This window comes from Lissotriton vulgaris, unplaced genomic scaffold, assembly GCF_964263255.1.
Source record: "Lissotriton vulgaris unplaced genomic scaffold, aLisVul1.2 SCAFFOLD_1199, whole genome shotgun sequence".
Lineage (NCBI taxonomy): Eukaryota > Metazoa > Chordata > Amphibia > Caudata > Salamandridae > Lissotriton > Lissotriton vulgaris.
This window is the reverse complement of record NW_028251169.1, coordinates 135576-160922: the sequence shown is the minus strand read 5'-3', so window position 1 is coordinate 160922 and position 25347 is coordinate 135576. Positions and strand designations below refer to the sequence as shown.

The 25347-nt window shown below is 53.8% G+C and overlaps 4 non-coding genes across 4 annotated transcripts; 2 read left to right on the top strand and 2 right to left on the bottom strand.

Annotated features, from left to right (window-relative positions):
* The first annotated feature begins 790 nt into the window (after positions 1-790).
* On the top strand, positions 791-862 carry TRNAP-AGG (transfer RNA proline (anticodon AGG)). Its single transcript has one exon. It is a non-coding gene; the product is annotated as a tRNA-Pro (tRNA).
* A 117-nt stretch (positions 863-979) lies between these two features.
* TRNAP-UGG (transfer RNA proline (anticodon UGG)) lies at positions 980-1051 on the bottom strand. The gene has a single exon. It is a non-coding gene; the product is annotated as a tRNA-Pro (tRNA).
* A 1450-nt stretch (positions 1052-2501) lies between these two features.
* Positions 2502-2573, top strand: TRNAQ-CUG (transfer RNA glutamine (anticodon CUG)). The gene has a single exon. It is a non-coding gene; the product is annotated as a tRNA-Gln (tRNA).
* A 10246-nt stretch (positions 2574-12819) lies between these two features.
* On the bottom strand, positions 12820-12891 carry TRNAQ-CUG (transfer RNA glutamine (anticodon CUG)). The gene has a single exon. It is a non-coding gene; the product is annotated as a tRNA-Gln (tRNA).
* Between the last annotated feature and the right edge of the window lie 12456 nt (positions 12892-25347).

Below are 25347 nucleotides of genomic sequence, written 5' to 3'. Positions count from 1 at the left end.
TAGAATAACCAGATAATATTGCAGGGGGCTATGATGGATCCGTTGTCTTTGAGCTCTTAAAATCCCACATAATGTTAATTTCCATCCCGCATAATTTGCCTTTCATTCTATTTAGACAACACTCAGCTTAATTTGCCCTCCACTGCCTCTTAATTCCAGGGGCCCTGTCCATACAGGGGGGAGTCATGTTGGCGCAATGTACTGGAATACTTTCACCATCAGCCGGTCACTTGCACAGCACGGGTCCCTGAAGCTGGGTACCACTAGGAGGAAAGATTAGGGCCCGGGGGCACTGAGGTCCCTGGAGCTGGATACCACTAGGGAGACAACTGAGGGGTCCCTGCACCCCTAGTGTTCTGGCTGTTGACTTGTGACGAGTGCTGACACACACTGGTCTCCTTGCACGATTTCACACTTCCACCAATAAACGGACACCCCAGCACCGAGACACTCTTGTGCACCTTGGCACAAATAAGTGAATCAGTGAAGTTGTGATTTGGGCTACAGTTCACCCTTCAACTGTAGGGACCCAGTAAGAGACCATCTCCTAGAATAATCTGTAGAGTTAATAATGTGTAGAGTCATGTGATGACTGTGTCCTTCTACTTCCCAATGTTGAATACAAGAAGCAGACATATTCTGAAGGCAGCGTCTCTCTCTTTAAAGCAGGGCTTTTAGTGTGACTTCCAAGGCGTGTGGAAAGTCCCGAAAACTTCACACTAAAAGACAGCGCCACACTTTTGGAGCTGTTTGAAATAAATAAAGAGCCGGGTTAGATCGATATGCAGCCGGCTCGTTGGTCTAGGGGTATGATTCTCGCTTAGGGTGCGAGAGGTCCCGGGTTCAAATCCCGGACGAGCCCCGTTTTATTTTGAAAACATTTACAGAATATTTCTACACCAAGCAATTTACAACTGGAACATGTCACCGCGTAATAAAAAAAATTTTAAGTGGAAAATTAAAAAAAAAAAAAAAAAGTGGGCTCGTCCGGGATTTGAACCCGGGACCTCTCGCACCCAAAGCGAGAATCATACCCCTAGACCAACGAGCCAGCTGCTTGTAGCAGCTCACAGCTGGCTTGTAGGCGTATCAGTGCAGCAGTGGGGTTGTGGGCGGGCTGCAGTTCACTTCTGGGTCGTGGGGATTAGGTTTTAGGCGCTACTGCTGCAGCCCTGGCTCAGCCCTTCTGAGCTACCTGCCAGTCCCCTCAGGCCCACGGTTCCACGTCGGGGTTTGGTCGGATGCACTGGATATTTTGCTATTTATTTTCACTTCCGGTTGGTTTAGAAATCTCCCAAGCACAATTAACACATGGATTTTGACACCGCTCGGGACTTAGGCAGTATCAGGACATACAACAGTGACCGTCACTGTGTGCAGAGCTGCACTCTGTCGCCCCGTACATTGCCACAGGGAGGGTCAGTGTTTGCAGAGCTGCACCGTGTCACCACAGTACAGTTCTGCAGTGTGAGGGTGAGTGTGCAGAGCTGCTGTGACAGTCACTGTGTGTAGAGCTGCACTCTGTCACCACGTAGAGTTCTGCAGTGAGTGTGAACGTGCAGTGCTGCTGCATGGGTCACGCTGCAGACCACTGCAGTGAAAATGACAGTGCACTGCTGCAGTGATGTTGTCTGCATGGTGTGCTGTGCTGTCTGTTTTCACAGTGAAGTGTCCTCTGTCACCTTCAGCAAGAGCCTGAGACCTTCTATGTTGTGAAGAATGACGGGCAGAGGCCAGACTGAGGGAAAGGAATGATCGGGCTCCAGATTATAGTGAAGTTTGACCCCTCATTACTCGTCTTTCTTTCTCCTCCTAGTGCTGGAATGGGTAGCTCACTGAAGGCTGAAGAGGGCACTAGCAGGCGAGAGGTCTCTGCATGCCCACGGAGCTGTGCACACGCCCATAGGGTCCAGGGGTTCGACTCCCGGTGTGTGAAGGAATTAAAGTCTCCAGACATTTATTCATCCTCCTTCCACCACAGCTCTTGGAAGACGTCCTCAGGCAGCTCTACTTCTGTCTCTCACTTAGAGGAATGCCCCCCCCCCGCTCTCACCCCCCTCGCTGCAGGGTTCTAAGTATCAAAGAACAGCGGCCTCGACAAGGGGAACCTCACAATTCAGGGTCAATTTTGTGGCAGCCCGTTCTTTACCCCACTCAAAAATGCAATACGAAGGCGTCCCAATGAAAGGACGCTGCTTCATTCTCCTCACAAGAACCTTCATAAGGCTTCTAAGCGCTAGAAGTGTGCAGCAGAAAAGGAAAGGATTTGGGTAGGAGGGCGTTTTAAAACCGGATGTGACGTCTTTGACCCCTCTTAAAAAGAACGCAGGCCGCAACTCTGGATGTTTGCAGATTCCCTTGCAAAATGTCTCTTTTTAATTACACTTCGAGCTTTGTTTTGAATGCGAAAGTAACACGTGGAAAAGAATAGTGATGAGCAAAACCATGTGGACAGCCTCGCTTTTGTCGTCTCATTCAGAAGTCGTAGCTTATTCATGGACGGTTCCATGGTGTAATGGTTAGCACTCTGGACTCTGAATCCAGCGATCCGAGTTCAAATCTCGGTGGGACCTGTTTCTTTTAGTCACTTTACAAACTTGCAGTAATATATTACTTTATTAATGGTACAGTGAATTAACGTTTGTGGCAATGACCGTCTCTCTCTACACCCTCCTACTCACCCTCCTGCTGCCAATGTTTCTGAACAGATAACACTTCAGGCAGATCTATTTAAATCTGTCCCTCTCTAGCGCCAACATGCAGGGGTTGTCACTTCATACATCGGACGAAACGGATAATTTACATTCAAATAACATACATGGAATATTATTGTGGAAAATGAGGAGATTATCTTGGAACAACATCTGTATGTTTACGTCAGAGAGAATTTGGGAAGTGAATTCACAGGGGCATATTCTCAAGGATTTATCGCTGAGTTATCAGCACTTTAGCGCAGCAAAAGTGGAGAAAGAATTATCGCCCCATTCTGAAGTTGGCGCAAACTGCCGATGTAGCCAGTTTTCCAGCGATAGCTTCTGCAAAAAACATCGCCACGGATGAAAGTGACAACTAAAGCTAATGATATGCAGAGTAGGCATTCCCGTGCAAAAACACACGAAAACACCACTACGCGATATTCTCAAAAACCAGCCTGATCTGCGATACAATCCAAAAACATGCAATAAGGCGCGTTAGCAGCAAGGATTTAACACCTGCCTTTTACTGGTGTTACGGTAAAAAAGGGGGTGTTGATGGACGGAGCATCTGAATCAATCAAACACTTACACCCAGTCAAAAGATCTGGGTTTAATCCATCGCCGTTCTTTAGCCCACTCTGCCACCCCAGTTCAGACATGGCTATATGCAAATCAGTCTGACCCTGTGCCTCATAGGAACAGTGCAGCCCGAACTGCCAAGCCATGTCTTCCCTGGACCGGAAAAAAGCTTCCGGGGACCGGTTTCTGGCATTCCAGCCATCTTCAGCCCGGCTTGCTTGAATCCAGTAGTAAAGTGAGCAAGGGACTCACGTCTGAGCATACCCTGCCACACTTATGGCGGCCAAAAGCGGTACAAAAGGGGGTGGTGATGGACGGAGCATCTGAATCAATCAAACACTCACACCCAGTCAAAAGACCTGGGTTTAATCCATCACTGTTCTTTAGCCCACTCTGCCACCCCAGTTCAGACATGGCTATATGCAAATCAGTCTGACCCTGTGCCTCATGGGAACAGTCCAGCCCGAACTGCCAAGCCATGTCTTCCCTGGACCGGAAAAAAGCTTCAGAGGACCGGTTTCTGGCATTCCAGCCGTCTTCAGCCCGGCTTGCTTGAATCCAGTTGCAAAGTGAGCAAAGGACTCACGTCTGAGCATACCCTGCCACACTTATGGAGGCCAAAAGCGGTACAAAAGAGGGTGATGATGGACGGAGCATCTGAATCAATCAAACACTCACACCCAGTCAAAAGATCTGGGTTTAATCCATCACCGTTCTTTAGCCCACTCTGCCACCCCAGTTCAGACAGGGCTATATGCAAATCAGTCTGACCCTGTGCCTCATGGGAACAGTCCAGCCCGAAATGCCAAGCCATGTCTTCCCTGGACCGGAAAAAAGCTTCCGAGGGCCGGTTTCTGGCATTCCAGCCGTCTTCAGCCCGGCTTGCTTGAATCCAGTAGCAAAATGAGCAAGGGACTCAAGTCTGAGCATACCCTGCCACACTTATGGCAGACAAAAGCGGTACAAAAGGGGGTGTTGATGGACGGAGCATCTGAATCAATCAAACACTCACACCCAGTCAAAAGATCTGGGTTTAATCCATCACCGTTCTTTAGCCCACTCTGCCACCCCAGTTCAGATATGGCTATATGCAAATCAGTCTGACCCTGTGCCTCATGGGAACAGTCCAGCCCGAACTGCCAAGCCATGTCTTCCCTGGACCGGAAAAAAGCTTCCGAGGACCGGTTTCTGGCATTCCAGCCGTCTTCAGCCTGGCTTGCTTGATTCCAGTAGCAAAGTGAGCAAGGGACTCACGTCTGAGCATACCCTGCCACACTTATGGCGGCCAAAAGCGGTACAAAAGGGGGTGTTGATGGACGGATCATCTGAATCAATCAAACACTCACACCCAGTCAAAAGATCTGGGTTTAATCCATCACCGTTCTTTAGCCCACTCTGCCACCCCAGTTCAGACATGGCTATATGCAAATCAGTCTGATCCTGTACCTCATGGGAACAGTCCAGCCGAACTGCCAAGCCATGTCTTCCCTGGACCGGAAAAAGCTTCCGAGGACCGGTTTCTGACATTCCAGCCATCTTTAGCCCAGCTTGCTTGAATCCAGTAGCAAAGTGAGCAAGGGACTCACTTCTGAGCATACCCTGCCACACTTATGGCGGCCAAAAGCGGTACAAAAGGGGGTGTTGATGGACGGAGCATCTTAAGCAATCAAACACTCACACCCAGTCAAAAGATCTGGGTTTAATCCATCACCGTTTTTTAGCCCACTCTGCCACCCCAGTTCAGACATGGCTATATGCAAATCAGTCTGACCCTGTGCCTCATGGGAACAGTCCAGCCCGAAATGCCAAGCCATGTCTTCCCTGGACCGGAAAAAAAGCTTCCGAGGACCGGTTTCTGGCATTCCAGCCGTCTTCAGCCCGGCTTGCTTGAATCCAGTAGCAAAGTGAGCAAGGGACTCACTTCTGAGCATACCCTGCCACACTTATGGTGGCCAAAAGCGGTACAAAAGGGGGTATTGATGGACGGAGCATCTGAATCAATCAAACACTCACACCCAGTCAAAAGATCTGGGTTTAACCCATCACCGTTCTTTAGCCCACTCTGCCACCCCAGTTCAGATATGGCTATATGCAAATCAGTCTGACCCTGTGCCTCATGGGAACAGTCCAGCCCGAACTGCCAAGCCATGTCTTCCCTGGACCGGAAAAAAGCTTCTGAGGACCGGTTTCTGGCATTCCAGCCGTCTTCAGCCTAGCTTGCTTGATTCCAGTAGCAAAGTGAGCAAGGGACTCACGTCTGAGCATACCCTGCCACACTTATGGCAGCCAAAAGCGGTACAAAAGGGGGTGTTGATGGACGGATCATCTGAATCAATCAAACACTCACACCCAGTCAAAAGATCTGGGTTTAATCCATCACCGTTCTTTAGCCCACTCTGCCACCCCAGTTTAGACATGGCTATATGTAAATCAGTCTGATCCTGTGCCTCATGGGAACAGTCCAGCCGAAATGCCAAGCCATGTCTTCCCTGGACTGGAAAAAATCTTCAGAGGACCGGTTTCTAGCATTCCAGCCATCTTCAGCCCGGCTTGCTTGAATCCAGTAGCAAAGTGAGCTAGGGACTCACGTCTGAGCATACCCTGCCACACTTATATATATATATATCTTGTGTGGTTTTCCTTTCATTGGGTCATTCAGGAGGTTATGGACTGGTAAAACAAGCTGCTTTGCATTCCTTTGAGACTTAGCCTGAAGGCTGCTCTCCATAGCTACCACTGGTTGTCTTTAACTTAATCATCAATAAGGGTTGTTTGTACTGGTACAAGGTGCCCACTATTACTAGTGGACAGCATATACCAGGCCAACTTCTCACAGTGTGTGCTGTACTTTGTAATGCATGTATATTTAGTATACTTTCTTCCTGCTTTGTACCCTTGGTACATGTTGATATATCTAGTGAACCATAGCAAAAGACCACTCTCGCAACCTCGACATCATACTGGACAGCAAGTTCACTATGATACACCAGTTCAACTCTATCACATCAGCCTACTTCAAAACCATCCGCATGCTCTGAAGATTCTTCAGATGGCTCCCCACCAGCACCAGAAAAACAGTGACACAGGCCCTCATCACCAGCTAACTTGACTACGGCAGAACTCTTTATGCAGGCCCAAACTCCAAACCGGTGCAAAGACTCCAGACGATACAAAACACAGCAACCAGACTGATCTTGAACCTAACTAGAAGAACATACATCACCTAACACCTCAGAGAACTCCACTGGCTCCCCATCCACAAGAGATGTAAATTCAAGCTCCTGACCCACGGATACAAGGCCCTCCACAACATTGGACCACACTACATGAACCACCACCTGACCTTCCACCAACCCACCAGGATCCTATGCTCTCTACACCTCGCCTTCGCACAGACTCCTCACATCCCTCACAGTCGCACTGGAACACCCTCTCCGCCTATGCACCGCACCTTGGCTCAGCCACTCCAGGAGAGAACTCAAGACCTGGCTGTTCAACTGAAACCCGCAACACAGCGCCTGGATACCCCCTGAGGTAATAAGCAGCGCTTTACAAAAACTACTTGATTGATTGATTAATTTATAGGCTGCAGTTCTACAGAGGACACTGTATGACTTCATGTGTACATGGAAATGTGTGCGCATGAGCAGTGATTGCTTCATCCAATGGATTCTGTTTCTAATCCACCGAGACTGACATGTTCAATCAATCAATCAATCAATCAATCAAGAAATTTGTATAGCGCGCTACTCACCCGGAGGGTCTCAAGGCGCTTTGGGAGGGGGGTCCGCTACTGCTCGAACAGCCAGGTCTTGAGTTGCTTCCTGAAGGAGAGGTGGTCTTGGGTAAGACGGAGGTGGATGGGAGGGAATACCAAGTCTTGGCTGCCAGGTAGGAGAAGGATCTTCCTCCCATGGTGGCTCTTCGAATGCGTGGAACGGCGGTGAGGGCGTGGCTGGTCGATCGTAGTTGGCGGGTGGGAGTGTAGAAGGTCATGCGGTTGATGAGGTACCTGGGGCCTAGGTCATGGAGGGCTTTGTGTGCGTGGGTGAGGAGGCGGAACGTGATTCTTTTGCTGACGGGGAGCCAGTGGAGGTCTTTCAGGTGTCCGGAGATGTGACTGTGGCGGGGGATGTCCAGGATGAGTCTTGCGGAGGCGTTCTGGATGTGTTGCAGTCTTTTCTGCAGTTTGGCTGTGGTTCCGGTGTAGAGGGTGTTTCCGTAATCCAGTCGGCTGGTGACAAGTGCCTGGGTGACCGTCTTCCTGGTTTCGGTGGGGATCCATCGGAAGATCTTTCGGAGCATGCGTAGGATGTTGAAACACGATGACGAGACAGCGTTGACTTGTCTGGTCATCGATAGGGAGGAGTCCAGGATGAAGGCCAGGTTGCGAGCGTGGTCCGTTGGTTTGGGTGCGATGCCTAGGGCCGGGGGCCACCAGGAGTCGTCCCAGGTGGACGGTGATGATCCAAGGATGAGGATATCCGTCTTGTCTGAGTTCAGTTTCAAGCGGCTGGTCTTCATCCACTCGGCTACTTCTTTCATCCCTTCGTGTAGGTTGGTTCTGGCGGTGGCGGGGTCGTTGGTGAGGGAGAGGATCAGCTGGGTATCGTCGGCGTAGGAGATGATGTTGAGGTTGTGTTGGCGTGCGATGGCTGCGAGGGGGCTCATGTACACGTTGAAGAGGGTGGGGCTGAGTGATGATCCTTGTGGTACGCCGCAGATGACTTCGGTGGCCTCGGACCTGAACGGGGGAGGCGGACTTTTGGGGTTCTTCCGGCGAGGAACGAGATGATCCACTCCAGTGCCTTCTCTTGGATTCCGACGTTGCTGAGGCGTTGTACTAGGGTGCGGTGGCAGACAGTATTGAACGCTGCAGAGAGGTCCAGGAGGATGAGGGCCGCTGTTTCACCGTTGTCGAGCAGGGTTCGGATGTCGTCGGTGGCTGCGATGAGGGCGGTCTCGGTGCTGTGGTTGGCTCGGAAGCCGGACTGCGAGTGGTCGAGGGATCCGTTCGTCTCGACATGTTTGATTGCATTGTTTGATCCTTGGCAAATCACATTCTCTCCATCTATATCTATTCCTAGATCTGAAAAAATAAAGACCTGGATCACACCTTGCGTGGAGCGGTGTCCTCGTGGGCAGAAACCCCAGGACTGACTCATAGTTGATCCAGTGCAGACCGCCACCTTGTGTCTCCCCTTCTTTTCCTTCCCAGATATGATATTCCTTGAGGTTAAAGCAGCAATGTCTGTGTGGAACTGAGCCCAGAATCACACTACACATGATGTGAAGGCCTGGCCATGTCACTCCCAATTCCAAGCCTAAACAGTAGGTGCGAGGAGTAGGGATAGATATGCAATGTGGAACTTGTGCTCCCGGCCAAGTCATTTTGTGACCCTGCACACCTGGATTTGTAATCAGGGCCATAGAGTTCTTAGAATCATGCTGCTGTGAATTGCTTCCTACACAACTGACCATTTATAATACTTCCAATCAGCATCCATTCTAGACACCAAGGATTGCACAGTTAAGGCATCTTCATCCTATTAACCTGATAGGTCAGAGTCACACTGCTGACTGCTGGGAGAAGCACCTTTTGTGTGTTTGATGCCCTCTACCCATGCCCAAACCTTGCCCTCTACATGGCATGGGTATGCCCAGATGTGGGTCCTGTGCTCACTGTGCCACTACACTGAAAAAGCAGTGACCACCCCTATCTGACTTACCTGTGCTAAAAACAGAAAATGCTTCCGAACTGAAGCCTTCCTAATGGGTGTCCTGGGGAGGCTGTGGGATCAGTCATGGACTTCAGTCCTTGGAAGCTTCCACACACGCGCTGGAAACCCACTCTCAAAGCCTAATTTACAAAAAACTGACGCATCGGCATTGATCCATCAGTTTCCATGGCGCCTGCATCAAGTGCCCTTGTGACACCATAGATGCACGGTATTTAATACACAGGGCTACATGGGCATGGATTAACAGATGTGTCACACATTCGGACACATCTATTGGCACAAAACTGACCCAACTCCAGCAGTGCGTCGCGAGTCCCTGAACATGTTTAGTGATTTTGGCACAGTGAAGTCGTAGGGTGACGTAGTGAAATGTAAATTTCACTGTACCACTTCTATGTGGCTTTTTGCGTAGGAGCGCCTACATTGCATACATTATACCTGGAGCAGGTATAATGTGACGGAGGGCTCTACAAACTGACGCACTGGACCCAATGCATCAGTGTTTAGATATGGAGCAGTGTGGTGCACTGATTGCGCCGTTGCTGCATAAAAAAAAAAAAATGCAACAAAGGTGCAAGGGTCTTGTAAATGAGGCCCTTGGTGTTTCAAAACTGGAACTGGGAGCAAATATATGCACCCAAATACTGTACTGCTCTAGCTGCATCTTACTCTTTTTCCTTTTTTTGCAGTTAGCGTAAACTGGGCCCACTGCCATTAAAGCACTTTACGTGAGGAACAGATTCAGGGATATATTATCAAGCCCCTTATCCCCGCGTTATCAGCAATTTTCTGCCGATAACGCAGCGATATTTGCATCGCCCTATTACCAAGGTAGCGTTAAGGCAATTAACGTGGATTGAAGCCACGTTAATTGGCTTAACGCTGCCTTGGTAATAGGGCCCAGTTCACAATAAACTTATCATGAAAGGGGGTGTGCAGTGGGTGTTGCGGTGGGCGTCCGCCGCAACACCCATTCACTTCGACGCTGCCACCTATTATCAAGAGAGGCGATAATAGGTGGCAGTGCCGAACTTAAGACCAGGAAAATGGCGAAACGAGAAGAAATGCTTAATTTCTCCTCATTTTTGCTTTTTCCATGTGTGCTGCCTTATGCAGGACACATGGAAAAAGCAAAATGCCAAGGTTTCTTTATGTACAGGAAGGTGTCCCTTCCTGTACATAAACAAACCTCTTTTTAAAAATGCCAATTTGTAACATACATGTGTGCTGCAAGAAGCAGCACACATGGTTCAGCCTAATGTTTCCGAAGTGGCGAAGAGAGGCGTTAAGCCAAGACGGCTAATGCCTCTCTTTGCCAATCAATCAATCAATCAATCAATCAAAGACATTTATAGAGCGCACTACTTACCCGTAGGGTCTCAAGGCGCTGGGGGGAGGGGGGTGCCGTTACTGCTCAAACAGCCAGGTCTTCAGCTTCTTCCTGAAGGAGAGGTGGTCTTGGGTCAGGCGCAGGTCGGTTGGAGGGAGTTCCAGGTCTTGGCGGCCAGGTAGGAGAAGGACCTTCCTCCTGTTGTCGCTCTTCGGATGCGAGGGACGGCGGCGAGGGCGTGGTTGGCTGATCGGAGGTAGCGTTTGGGAGAGTAGAAGTTGATTCGGTTGTTGAGGTAGCTCGGGCCTTGGTCGTGTAGGGCTTTGTGTGCGTGGGTGAGGAGGCGGAAGGTGATTCTTTTGTTGACGGGGAGCCAATGCAGGTCTCTCAGATGTCCGGAGATGTGGCTGGTTCGTGGGATGTCGAGGATGAGTCTGGCTGAGGCGTTCTGGATCCGCTGGAGTCTCTTCTGGAGCTTGGCGGTGGTCCCGGCGTAGAGGGCGTTGCCGTAGTCCAGTCGGCTGGTGACGAGGGCCTGGGTGACGGTCTTCCTGGTCTCGGTGGGGATCCACCAGAAGATCTTCCGTAGCATGCGTAGGATGTTGAAGCATGCAGAGGAGATGTTGTTTACTTGCCTGGTCATGGAGAGGGAGGAGTCCAGGATGAAGCCCAGTTTTCGTGCGTGGTCTGTCGGTTTGGGTGCGGTGCCCAGGGCTGGAGGCCACCAGGAGTCGTCCCAGGCGGAGGGCGAAGAGCCCAGGATGAGGACCTCCGTCTTGTCTGAGTTCAGTTTCAGGCGGCTGGTCGTCATCCACTCGGCTACCTCTTTCATCCCTTCGTGCAGGTTGGCTCTTGCGGCGGCGGGGTCGTTGGTCAGGGAGAGGATCAGCTGGGTGTCGTCGGCGTAGGAGATTATGTTCAGGTTGTGTTGTCGTGCGATGGCCGCGAGGGGGCTCATGTAGACGTTGAAGAGGGTGGGGCTCAGCGAGGATCCTTGAGGAACGCCGCAGATGACTTCGGTGGCCTCTGACTTGTACGGTGGTAGGCGGACTCTCTGTGTTCTTCCGTCGAGGAAGGAGATGATCCATTCCAGAGCCTTCTCCTGGATTCCGACGTTGCTGAGGCGCTGTACTAGGGTGCGGTGGCAGACAGTGTCGAATGCCGCGGAGAGGTCTAGGAGGATGAGGGCCGCTGTTTCTCCGTTGTCCATCAGGGCTCGGATGTCATCGGTGGCGGCGATGAGGGCGGTCTCGGTGCTGTGGTTGGCTCGGAAGCCAGACTGTGAGGGGTCGAGGCATCCATTTGTCTCAAGGAAGGCGGCCAGCTGCTTGTTGACGGTCTTCTCGATGACTTTGGCTGGAAACGGGAGGAGCGAGATGCCTCTTTGTTGATAAATTGCCACTGAATTTCACTTTTTGGGGGGCAAGCAGTGAAGGTGAAGTTAAGTTATCACCCTTCATATGTTGGGTAATTACCAACAGAGTACAGAAATAAAAAAAATAGCATTTTTGATTTGTATCCGTTAACACTTTATTAAAGCCTTTCATTTACAGACTGCTGTCCACATAGCGCCATGAAACCGCTTGGTAAAAGAGCGCTGAATAAATGTTTTTAAATTCAAATTCAAATTCAAGTCTTTGTGTCTCCTTGTGAGTTATCCAGTGTGAAGGGCGCTGGAGTCAGATCCACACTGTGTGTGTTACTGTTGTGCAGCTACAGGAGAAAGGTGTCCACCCAGGCACTGGAATGATAAAACACTAGTGTGTAGCATCACGTGCCGCCCAGCACCGCCTAAAAACAAAGGGGCAGATTTACAATAACTGGCGCATCCCTACAAATTAGCAGGGATGTGCCAGTAATTGTGCGCCGCAGCTCCGCCACCCATGAAGCGCCGCATTTACAATGCGGCGCACCATGGGGCAAAAACGGCACAGATGCGTGACGCCTCTGTGCGGTAAAAGCGGGGCATTGCTGGAGTTGCTTCAAAAGCGCGACGCAGCTCAAGCAATGATCAGGGGGGCCTATTCTTCCAATGCTGCGTCAATCCTTACACCTGCTTCAAGCAGGCGCAGGGTTTTGACGCAGCATGGGCCCAAAAGCCACTGAGTGAAATCTTATAGATTTCACTCAGCCACTTTTGGGAGGCGTTCCTGCGTCGGAACGCCTCCCCCTGCGATGGTACGCCTCTTCTGGCGCAGGGCATTACAACGTGACGCATCTGGGAGATGCATCACATTGTAAATACCCCGCACCATGGCGCATCTTTTGCGCAGCCGCTGTGTCACAAAAGTGATGCAACGGCGGCGTAAAAGCGGAGCAAGGGGCTTGTAAATCTGCCCCATAATGTATAGATTTCCAGAGGCAGCAGAGACCAGGAGAATGAAAACAGAAAGAGGTCAGCTCATGTCACATAAACAAATGGCTTCCGTGCTCAGGACCTAGAGTAATGTGAAGCACATAATAAAAGCATCTCAGGTCCCACCGAGATTTGAACTCGGATCGCTGGATTCAGAGTCCAGAGTGCTAACCATTACACCATGGAACCGCCTGTGCACTGTGCCCATCCCTGTGAAATCACCCAAGGACACGAGATGCGGTGTGGGTCACTGGCAGGTTTTCTATTGGTCGCAGTGTATGGTAAGCGTGTTACTAAAGAAGTCTATTTCAAACTTAAATCCTTAAAACAGGACACGCAAAACTTTTGTTTAAGCGGAAACATGAAAATGACACCTTTGCAGCTTCGAACTGTCCTTTTCGGACAGCGCTTTAAGTTGCTTTCAGTGTTTGTGTAATGCAGAGAAACGGCGGAGACAGGAGCTGGACCCACAGAGGAGAGAAACAGAAACTTGATGAATCTTAATCTGCTAGAAATCAGCACAGCACGAGATTGATGCCAAACAAAGCAGAGCACAGCTGGTTAATAATGACACGAAACACACACGAGTCACTGAAACACAACACAGCAGGTTAATAATGTCTGAAACTGAAGCGCCTCGACCACAGCACGGGCGGAGCAGGAAAGAAACGAGCATTTCACACGGTGAGAGCGCAGGAAACGGGTGCCTTGGTTATTATTTATATAATAATGTGTACTTTGTATTGTTCAATAAAAGACACACAATGATTAACCCTTCATAGTATTATTATGTGGTTTATTCCTCCTGGTGATTGATACTACAGCAGCTGTGCAGGCAGGGCTGGGGCAACAGGAGGGAGGGGTCGGTGCAAACCTCATAGGGCTTTACACTGATAAGAGAAGGAAGTGAGCTTTATAGATATTTAGGGGCATTTAGGATTATAAAAAATAGAACAAAATTTAATTTGTCCCTGTGGAGAAAAAATGTTACTTCTCATACCGGGAGGCGAACCCGGGCCGCCTGGGTGAAAACCAGGAATCCTAACCGCTAGACCATATGGGAGGCTGCAGCCCCAATGCACAGCTTAGTATATGTAAGCAGTGTCTCTCCAGTCAGACGCTTCTCTGTACACTTCAGGTCACACTCACTTCAGGTCACACTGCCACCCTCAGGGTCTGACCATCATTGGGGTCACAGACCCCCCCCCCCCTGACAAATCAGAGGGAATGAGGGGTCATGATTTGTGTAACAACCTGCTCTGTCTCATTATTATTATTTTTTTTTTTTTTTAAATGTGTTTTTATTGTTGCATCATAATACTTGGGTACATAGAGAATCAACTGCTGGCGTGGCTTCAACATTCAGCCACGGTCAGCCATGCGCGCAACTTTTCTGTGAGCAAACTTATGAATTTATGACATTTCTTCTGTGAAACAGTACAGGACGGCTTGATACAGTCTCAGGCTGGGATCCTATTATCGTGCTCCATAAGGGAGAAGGGTGGATACTAGAGGATACATGAATGCCCGCCTTGATGGCGTAGTGTCAGAGTCTGTACAGTTCTTATGATTGTATTGCCGGTAACTGGGGAAACACAACTGGGGAGGGGAGCATATGGGCGTTAGCAGGTGCACGGTAGAAGAGGAGCAGGTGTCGGATGTCGGGAGACGAAGGGTTCCCTCAAAGTACGTCTATATCAGGGCAGTGTAGTCAGAGAGCGGGGGCATTCCATGTTAGAGCCTAGTGGGATTACAGTGTGGGGACAGGGCTTTGGACAGGAGCTATATGTTCATTCGGGAGAGGGAGTGGGGGTGAGGGAGGGGGCGTAGGTGGGTCTTCTGTGCGCAGGGACTGCCGGAAGCTGTGTAGGAGCATGGCCCATTCCATGGAAATGGGATATTTACGCGCGCCCTTGGCCTCTTCCTCCCTAAGGGCGTCTTCCTCCGCCGCCGCCCACTTACAAACTGCTCCTGTCCAGGCTGCTATAGGGGGACCTTCCGGGGATCGCCAATGCATAGCTATGCATCTGTTTGCCAGCAGCAGCGCCAAGGACACGAACCGCCTGTGTACAGGTTCCTGTTTAGGGATGTGTAGGATGCCCAGTGCGCTGGATTCCCAGGAAGCTAGTGTTGTGAGGCCTGTGAGATCCGCCAGTGTGTCGTGCACAGTTTTCCATAGGGAGTGTAGGCCGGGGCAGTCCCAGAACATGTGACGGAAATCTGCATCGGGGGAACGACATCTGGGGCATAGGAATTGTGTGGATGGGTAAAACCGTTGTAGGTGCGCCGGCGTGAGGTATGCCCTGTGTAGTATGTAGTATTGGATGTTTTTAAATCTGGCATTTCTGGAGACGCGTTTCGGGGCCTCGAGCGCCTTGGTCCACTCTGAGTCGTGTAGTGCGCGACCGATGTCCTCCTCCCATGTGGCCCGCAGGGCCGCCAGGGGGGCGTGTGAGAGTTCCTGGATTGATTTATACAACCAGGTGATCAGGTGGCGACCCACTCCCATGCGTAGGATGGTGTGCACTACTGGGTGCGCATCTGGTTCCCCTGCCCTAAGATTATGGTGGGGACGGAATCCCTCAAGCAGCTGTCGGTGCCTGAGGAATTGACCTGGGGGGAGGTCGTATTCTGCAGCTAGCTGAGTGATTAGTTTCAGTTGTCCTTCCTCGAAGAGCGACTCCATATCCATGATAGTGCAACGAGTCCACTCAGCTAATATTGGCGCCGAGAAATAGGAGTCTTGTCTGGGGCAGCCCACCAGCGGCAGCAGTGGGGAGTATGGAGTCCTACTAGGGGCCATCCGGTGGATCCGCATCATACATTGGCGCGCTATCGTGACTTGTCGGGGGTATGTCCGTCTGGGTTTGGTGCCCGGGAGAAGGAGACGGATGAGCTCCGGGGTCGGAACTCTGCCGGTCGGGGTAGCGGTCTCCAGGGTGTAGCGGTCCGCTGTCCAATATGATAACCATTGGAGCTGCGCCGCCAGGAAGTAGGACTCGAAGGAGGGAGCTCCAAGTCCGCCTTGTGTTGTGGGGAGTTGGAGGGTTTTCAAGGCCACTCTGTGTCGATTCGTGCCCCAGATAAGGGTGCCTAGCAGAGAGTTGAGGTCCCGAAAGAAGGATCTGGGCGGTACCACCGGCAGGTTTGTGAAGTGATAGAGAAGTCGGGGGAGCATCACCATTTTTGCCAGGGCTATCCGTCCTATCGGGGCCAACGGGAGCTTGTTCCAGAAGGCTACAGTCGGGCGTAGATTAGCAAGCACCTTTCGGTGATTGCCGTCAAAGATGTCCGCCGGTGAGTGGTACAGGCGGACACCGAGGTACCGAGGGGCCTCCGCGGACCACGAGAGCTTGCGGGTTCCCAGCTCGACGTCTCGGGGCGGTAAGTGCGGGTGGAATGGGTAGACCGTGGACTTGTCCCAGTTCACCTGGAGTCCTGAGGCGTCCGCAAACTCTGTCAGCGCCACCCCTATGGGGGTTAGATCCGCCTCTATATCTCGGACATATATCAGGAGGTCATCTGCGTACAGGGAGACGCAATGCGTATCGTCCGCGAGCGGGATGCCCCAGTGGGTTCCCTCCTGACGCAGTCTAACCGCCAGCGGTTCGACGGCCAGGGCGAATAAAAGGGGTGATAGGGGGCATCCCTGTCGCGTGCCTCGGCGGACCTCGAATGCAGAGGATATGTGTTTCCCAATCCGCACTCGCGAGGTTAGGTCGGTGTATAGGAGGCGAGTGTATGCCATGAGTGTCGGGCCGACGTTGAGACGACTCAGGATCGCGAATAGGTACGGCCAGGTGAGAGTGTCAAACGCCTTTTCCAAGTCCATGATCAGGCAAGCGGCGCGCGGGAATCTGTCCCGAACCTGATCCTGTACATGGAAGACACGGCGGATGTTCTGTGAGGTGTTCCTGCCCGGTACGAACCCACATTGGTCAGGGTGGACCAGTGGGCGTATGACCTGGGTGTACCTGTCGGCCAGGATCTTCCCGAGGACCTTGCAGTCCGCCGAGAGGAGCGTGATAGGACGATATGACCCCAGTTGGAGCGGGTCCCTGTGAGGTTTGGGGAAGGTCACGATAACGGATTCCCGTAGTGACTGAGGAAGCACTCCCAGATGGAGAGCCGCTGCGAACATCCGAGCCATTCGGGGAGCTAACAGGGCAGAGAACGTCGAGTAGTACTCCAGTGGGAAGCCGTCAAGTCCCGGGGCTTTATTCCGGGAAAGGGCACGTAATGCCTGAGTGACATCCGAGGGTGTTATTTTGGCGTCAAGCGTGCGCTTGTCAGCGTCCGATATCGTAGGCAGCGTCAGCGAATCGAGGAAGCAATCCACGCACGATGGAGCGTAGCGGGTTGGGGCCTCGTATACCTGTGCGTAATGGCGTTGGAACGCTAGGAGAATCTCGGCCTGGGATCGCACCAATATGCCTTCCGGATTGATAATATCCGTAATCGGCTTGGTCTCGGCGTCCTGTCGTGCCATCCAGGCAAGCAGTGCCCCCGTTTTGTCCCGTTCTTTGTGTACTCTGGAGGCATAGGCGCGAAAATTATACTTCCGGAGATCGGCGCAAGCAGCCTGGTATATCGACTTCGCCTCGGCCGTGAGCGCAACGCTCTCTTCCGAGTCATCGGTTTGTTTTGTAAGCGTAGCCAGACGCCGTTCCGACGTGAGGAGTGTCTGTTCTAGTGTGCGACGAACCCCCGCGATTTGTTGTATGCATTCCCCCCGCGCCACCACTTTGAATGCATCCCATTCCATTAACGCCGATGATGCCGTACCCGCGTTGTGTAGGAAGTAATCCTGGATACTGGTTTTGTGTGTGTCTCTGAAGACTTGGTCTGACAAGCAGTCCTTAGGGAGGCGCCAGGTGGGGACCGGCGGGCGTGGGGGGCACCAGGTCAGGCGTAAGATGTGAGCATCGTGGTCCGAGAGGATCCGACCCAGATAGTCCGAGGACGTGACCCTTGGGAGGATAAGTGCAGAGCATAAGAACCTGTCCAAACGGACCCGAAGGTTGTGTGGAATCGTGTGGAACGAATAGACACGGGCTAGCGGGTGTAAGTGTCGCCATGCGTCGGTGAGTGCCCAGTGTGTGGTCCAGGCCCTGAAGAGTTCCGCCTGTCGGGGGGTTGGGGAGCCTGTGGGAGGGGGGTGTGATCTGTCTAGAGCGGGGTTCAGCGTGCAGTTGTAATCACCTCCCAAAATCCATGGAATGGCAGTGAATTGGGCCAGGACTACTGTGAGGTGATCCCAGAATTTATCTTGTTCGGTGTTAGGGGCGTAAATGCTGCCCAGGAGGACCCCTTGCCCGTCTAAGATTCCCTTCAACAATGCGTATCTGCCCTCCCTGTCAACCACCCGTCTAAGTGTCCGAAAAGGGGTGCCTGGCCTAACCCACACTAAGGCGCCACGAGCGAATGCTGAGTAGGTCGTGGCGCAAAAGGTCCCCCGCCATTTGGCCTGTAATCGGGCCAGTTCGGTAGCGTTGGTGTGTGTCTCTTGTAACAGTGCTATGCAAGCTGACATGCGTTTAATGTAAGAGTAGACGGAATAGCGTTTGCTGGGTGTGTGGAGGCCCCGTACGTTCAGCGTGAGGACGTTAACATCTGACCGTGGAGTCGCCATTGCTGTGGTTTCGTGCTTGCAAGTGGGGAACCCTTGTACCTCCCAAGGACCGTGTGGGCCTGTGTCTCGTATGTGCTCCTGCGCGCCTTGCTGCCATATGTGTGGGGGAGGGTCTAACGGGGGCTACAACGTGTAGAACCAAAAGTGGGGAACAGTCCCAATGCCGGGGATATATCACCGGAGGTGGCATATCCAAACTAGTGTCCCACTAGGGGAGAAATATAACAAAATTCTGTGGGGGTGGTAGCGTGCGTTACTGCTGGGCTGTTCGCAGATCGGGCTGTTGTAGGAGAAATGGCATTCGCGCGTGTGTATGTACAGCCAACTAACTATGCCTCTTCGGCGCGCAGTCTACGCATAGCGTGATCAACAGCCAAAAGGAAAAGAGGATACAGCAATCGTCCAATTGTTCACCCTGAAGAGGTGCCTGGTTGACCTGCATGGGTGGTGTCCGTGGTGTGCACCGCAAGGAGGGGAGATGAAATCGGACCAAATCCTGACATTGTGCCATCACTGTCCCGGTCCTTCTCGGGGGTGAACAGGTGTGGTTGGTGTTCCAGGTCCGAAGCTGGAGGAGAAGTGTGTAGTTCAGTCACTGCCCGTAGGGCATCCCGTCGTTCCTGCATAATTTGCGTGAGATCGGGTGAGCCCGAGGGCGAGGATGCCTGACTCTTGGAGTTGTCTTTTCGGGTGCGATTCATGCCTCGCCTTCTAGAACGTCGTGAGTCATTGTTTTGTCTCCGCTGGGGACCGGGCTTAGGGATCAACGGACAGTGGAATTCCGCCCAGTCCTGTGCTTCCTCCGCCGTGGTGAAAAATATGGATTTCCCGTTATGAAGCACCTTGAGGCGGGCCGGGAACAGTAGGGAGTACTGAAGACCATTTTCACGGAGACGCCTCTTAACTTCCAGATAGGTCGAGCGTTGCTGTTGTACCTCACGGGCGTAGTCTGGGAACACCATGACCTGCTGGTCTTCCACTTGCAAGGGGCCCGCCATCCGGGCCGCGCGGAGCACCGCATCTCGGTCTCGGAAATGCAGGAACTTGGCCAGCATAGGGCGTGGGGGCAGGCCCGGTTTGGGTTTCCGGGCTGGGACCCTATGTGCCCTTTCGATGGAGAAGAAAGCTGACCGCTCCGATTCGGGGGTAAACGACCTGGTCCATGATTCCATATAGGTCAGCGGGTCCGAGTTCTCAATACCCTCCGGCAGACCCAGGACGCGGATGTTGCAACGTCTTGAGCGCCCTTCCAAATCAATGGTGCGCTCCTCGAGGGCCGCCACTCGGCGCAAGACTTCCTTCATGTCTGCTTCTTGCGTCTTCACCGTGGGCTGAAGCGCCGCCACGTTTCGCTCTCCCTCCTTCACTCTATCCACCAGTTTGCGGTGATCGTCGCGTATTAGGTTGATGTCCGTCGTCAGGGTGCCTAGACGTTCCTCCATAGAGAGCCGGGACATTTCGATAGCCGCCAGCACCTGATCCAGTTTCGCTGATAGCGTGGGATCAGCGGTCGGCGTGTTCGCCTGAGTCCATGTCCTTGTGTGCGGCATGTTCTCGATGGCCGTTTCAGGGACGGCGGTCACCTGCGTGCCCCTTGGTTTCCCCATTGGGCTGTGGGAGAGGGTGCCGCGGCGTCTCGGGGTCCGGGGGCCACGGGTAGTTGGGTCGAGGGTCACTCCTGTGGGGGTCGAGCAAGCAGGCTCTTGTGGCAGTCAGAGCCCCCCGGGGTTCGCTCGGGGTCCCCCGGTTCGGTGGTAGGGCCTGCGCGGGTCCAAGGCAGCAGGCTATGGACGTGGTATAGGGCCAGCTGCACACCCCTTCCCCCAAAGCCGTGAACAGTCCGTGGCGGGGGTCGAGGTAAAGTGTGTTGCTTGGAGGGTTCCCGTGGGACCGTGGTGGTGAGGCGCTGCTCCTGTTGCGGTGTGACTCCGCCGTGTCCCGGAGGGTGGGTCACCACCGTCGCTGCTGTAGGGAAGCCCGGGCCAGGCTCGGCGCCTAGGCCTCTCCTGGCGCCATGCCAAGGTCAGGCAGCTTGAGTAGCAGTGCTGTCCGCTGCGCCAGGGGGGTCAATGCAGCCTCGGTCCCCGGCCCATGGCGTGGATGTGGGATGACCGCTGGGGGTCTCAGGGGGGGCCCCGGAGGTCGCTGTGGAGGCAGTGGTGGGGGCCCCCAGGGGGGAGGGGGGGAGCCGGCACTCACCACTCGACAGGAGCTGCTCCGTTGCAGAGGGATCCGGGCGCCGCGACGGTGGTGCGCTGGCTGGCATCCCTCAGTGCCCAGCGGCCGGGCCGGCAACCAGTCGGGCAGAGGTGCAGGTGGGGCGAGGCTCCTAGGCCTCTCCGGGCGCCATGCCGAGGTCAGGCAGCTCGAGTGGCAGTGCTGTCCGCTGCGCCAGAGGGGTCAATGCAGCCTCGGTCCCCGGCCCATGGCATGGATGTGGGATGACCGCTGGGGGTCTCAGGGGGGGCCCGGAGGTCGCTGTGGAGGTAGTGGTGGGGGCCCCCAGGGGGGAGGGGGGGAGCCGGCACTCACCACTCGTCAGGAGCTGCTCCGCTGCAGAGGGATCCGGGCGCCGCGACGGTGGTGCGCTGGCTGGCGTCCCTCAGTGCCCAGCGGCCAGACCGGCAACCAGTCGGGCAGAGGTGCAGGTGGGGCGAGGCTCCGGGCTGGCGTCCACCATCTTGTGCGCCGATACGCATTCGTCTCGGCGAGTCCCGTGTCGCACAAGCCTTCTAAAATCAGGGACGCCGACCTGGTAGGAGTTCCGCCGCCTCGATGTGTGCGCGGTCCCCGGGGTCTCCGGACCGGCCGCGGGGGTGCGGACACTCAGGGTCTAGGTGGCCGGGGACGCGGCCGCCATCTTGCGGTCCGGCTCCTCGCCCCGACAAACAAAGCTTCTTCCTGTCGATACCGCACTTCAGCAGCGGTCACGACTCTTTCGGGTGAAGCCCCTGGTGCTGCCGCGTCTGTCAGTTGCCGTTGCTTTGGCTGAGGCTCACGGCGATCCCTGGTAATGGGCAGGATGCAAGCCCGATCGCGGAGCCTCAGCAGAACACCGCCGCCATCGTGGCTTACCAAGCCACGCCCCCTGCTCTGTCTCATTATTTACAACCCTGGAACAACTTCAGACTCAGAGCCCAGGACCAGAGGACAGCAGCAGCCCCGCACTGCCTCTTACTGCCCCCCCTGGGACCAGACAAAGCCACGCCCCTCTCCCCAGGACCCCCTTTAACTCCTGTGTCTCCTCATCAGGCTGAGGGTCCCACAGACCCCTCTCCAGTTACCGACCAGCTGCTTCCTTGATCCACCCTCCCCTGCACCTTCCACAGGACCCAGGCTGCCCCCCCAGGGGCGCCAGTTACACCCCATCTTCCCCTACTAACAGCACCGACCGGGTAAAGTCCGCGCCATATAAAAACACATAAAATACATAAATAAATGGGACATGAGTAGCCTTGTCAGGGGTCAGACTCAGAATAATCCGGCACAACATTCTGAGAGAGTGGGGGAGGAGCCTCTGTGGTGTGTGTGTGTTTACAAAAGTAAACACCTGAGGGTAAAAGCAATAAATACACATTTGTTGACATTGTAGTGTCTTAGTGTGGACACGTTCTAGTGTTCCTATGTAATGTATCACATTCTACACCCACCCACCACAGACGTCATGGTGTCACATGACGCTGCCAATAAAAGAGGCTGAGCGCACGTGCTCAGGACCTTTCCTACCACTCATTCCTGGTGTCTGTGTCCATCCTTGCTGCGCCTATCATGAGGGCCCAGGGCCCATACTTTCAATCATTACAATGGCGACGAGGTCGGTAGTGCAACCCATGCGTGCCACTACCAATCACTGAGGAAAAGGGGGAGAGAGTTGCCCGCCTGAAGGGCATCCACTGCAGCAAGGCACAGCGACCCGAGAAGCCGGTGAGCACGTAGGAGCCCCGCAGTGACCGGGAGCCACACAACGAGCCGACCGGAGTCCACCCGCGTCGACTGCCACCAACGAGTGCCACCAAGTAACGGCGGACCGCCCAGAGCCCACCTGTGACGACCGCGAGGCTGAAAAACCCCACCGGAAAAAGGGCAAGGGCCGGGCGGAGCCCACCCGCCGCGACCGCGACGGAGCATCTGGCCTGCCGGCCGAAGGTGAGCCCCAGGGGTGAAGTGCCCGCCATGAAATGTGCCAGGAAATAAGCAGCGCCAGCGGAGCCTACCCGCGGCCTGCCCGAGTCATCCCTTACCCCCGCCGCGTGGCAACGGAAGCGGCGGGGCCCAGAGTAAGCCACGGCGTGTAGGGAAGGCGGCCGGACCCGAAAGTTAACTAAATCAACGAGGGGGAGGGAGCGGAGTAGCTAACCGCCTCCTGACCCCCCTCGCGACGTGGTCCGGGCCAGCGGAGCCCACCCGCGACCGGTTGGCGGCACCTCCACCGAAGGAAGACTCAGCAGCGCCAGCAGAGCCCACCCGCGACCTGCCGGCGGCACCCCCAGCGAAGAAGAGACTCAGCAGCGCCAGCGGAGCCCACCCGCGGCCCGCCGGTAGTGCCCAGTGAAGGACAGTGACTGCAGAGCCAGCGGAGCCCACCCGCGGCCTGCGAGAAGCAAGGCAGGTCTCCGCCGCGCAGCGTGTGCGTGTAGAAGCTGCAGCGGCGGGAGACCGGCGAAAGTGGGGCCAGCGGACCAAGAACAGGAGGGACCGAAGCGACGCGCTTCCCCGCAGGAGTACCACACCTTCTCCCCCGCCCGCGTGAGTACTGCCGAGGCGGCTGCGGACGGGGAGAGGAAGCAAGCGTCCGCAGGCGGCCAGCGCCGCCAAGTGCAAGAGGCGCCCCCCTCCTCGTGTGGTCCGTGTGAGGAGCGGAGTGCACGGGAGCAGGGGAGAAGTAAGCGCCTGCACGAGGCCAGCGCCGCCGTCAGCATAAGAGCCCCTTCCTTGTGTGCTCCGTGAGGGGCAGAGTGCTGGCAAGGCGGTCAAAACCGCCAAAAGTTACAAAAGCCCCACCGGGACACTGAAACTAGAGGAACCACCGGTACACCCACAAAGACTGCCAAATTTGCCCCCAGCATCAAAGCTGCACAACACCAGAGGGACATAAACAGTGCTTTTGCAATGTCTGCCTGACTTCAGCACATTATAATTCGGTACATTTCTGGAACACTAAAAAAAAAAGCAAAGAAATTCCACTCACCCATTCTCAGCAGCAGCTCCAACCCCCTGTGCACTGAAGCAGTAGAGTGCACACCCGGGAAAGACAAGACAGGCTGCTAACAGATCCAGCAACACTGCCACCCAGTGGCCAAAACCAGCAGTGCACCAACATCCTCCAGCACTGAAACAAGCATTGCACAACGCAAAAGAAGTTAGCACCATCTAGAGGCAACAGACGGAGTAGCGCCCCAAGGGAAAGCATCTTAACGCCCGAATCCAGAAAGCACGCTCTGCGCAGAAGACACCCACACGCACCAGCAAGGAGTCGGCGGCTGCCACTTCCGAAGCGACGTGGGAAGAGGCACGAATGACTCACGTAACATCAACACCTCACCAAGCATCCAAGCAAGGACAAAACGTCTGGAGAAAACGACTGCCAAGCTCTGGAGGAACGATCAGTGAATAAGACTGCCGAGATCAGAAGACGGAGAGAGCAGTGACTCCTAGTGGCCACAGGAGATCACCGCAGCATCAACTACTCCCGCCAACGGTCCGAAGCAGCAAACATCTGACGCCAGCCAAAGCAGCAAGTACCCAACGGTCCAAAGCAGCAAAGTACTGGACGTCAGCCAAAGCAGCAAGAAAACGACGCCAGCCAAAGCTGCAAGTACCAACGACACGCAACAAGTGTCCGAGAGCCTTGAAAAGAACGGGCGCAGATAACGCGCCACGTGGCAAGGCACAGCCCCCACGAGATGGAAGAAGGGCACAGGTAATGCCACAGTGCAGAACAGTTACCGAAGACGACCACTAAGTGTGGCGCCCCCAGAAGCCGATCCACAGAAAGATCGCTTACCAAGTATGACCCGCGACGGGTTCTCTAACCTACATCAGAAAGTCCGACAGGACGACCGAAGAAACCTGCCAAAACATCAGCAGGAGCGGACCGCCAAATGGTCCAGGACGTTCGACCTAGTCAAGGTCTCTAAACACCATCCCACGAACGTCACCTACAAGAATCTAGAGAAGAGGGTTCGCGACACCAACTCAGGAAGCTGAGGAAGAAGGAGGAAGTGTCCCAGTCGGGGACAAACCAGGATCACGCATGCAGCGGGCGCGCCCTGCATGGAGGAGCCAGGTCAGGAGAGAAGATGCAAGATCGGACCGAGTGATGTCGCGAAACAGGAAGGGAGGAAAGAAGAGGAGAGAGCTGTGTGGCATATCTGCCACTGCGAGAAGAGAGCTGTGTGGCACCTCTGCCACAGTGAAACAGAAAGGAAGGACAGGAGAGAACTGAGTGGCACATCTGCCACTGTAACAAGAAAGGTAGAAGAAGAGAGATCTGAGTGGCACCTCTGCCACCGAGAAAAGAAAGGAAGAAAAGGGGAGACAGGTGGCACCTCCGCCCCTGCCAGAACGGAAGGAAGCATATTCCACGTGGCCGTTGCCACAGTTGAAGAGCAGAAAGAAGTATATCCCCGTGGCCGTTGCCACAGTTAATAATGGAAGTAAATCCACGTGGCCGTTGCCACAGTTAATAATGGAAGGAAGTAAATCCAAGTGGCCGTTGCCACAGTTAATAATGGAAGGAAGTAAATCCACGTGGCTGTTGCCACAGTTAAGAGTGAAGAAGAAGGCAGTGCGAAGTGGGTCCCCACAGTGAGTCCAAGGCCAACCATCATTCCACGGCGAACTACAAGAACTCCAACCGCACCCGTGACCACGGAAGTCAACAACACAAGGACTGTGAGGAACAAGCATTTACAATGCAATGGTTTTGCCTTTGTTGAAGTTAGAGCTATTGGCATTGCTCTTGACATTATTTTTATTTATGTTTTTTTTAACATAAATAAATGGCATTGTCA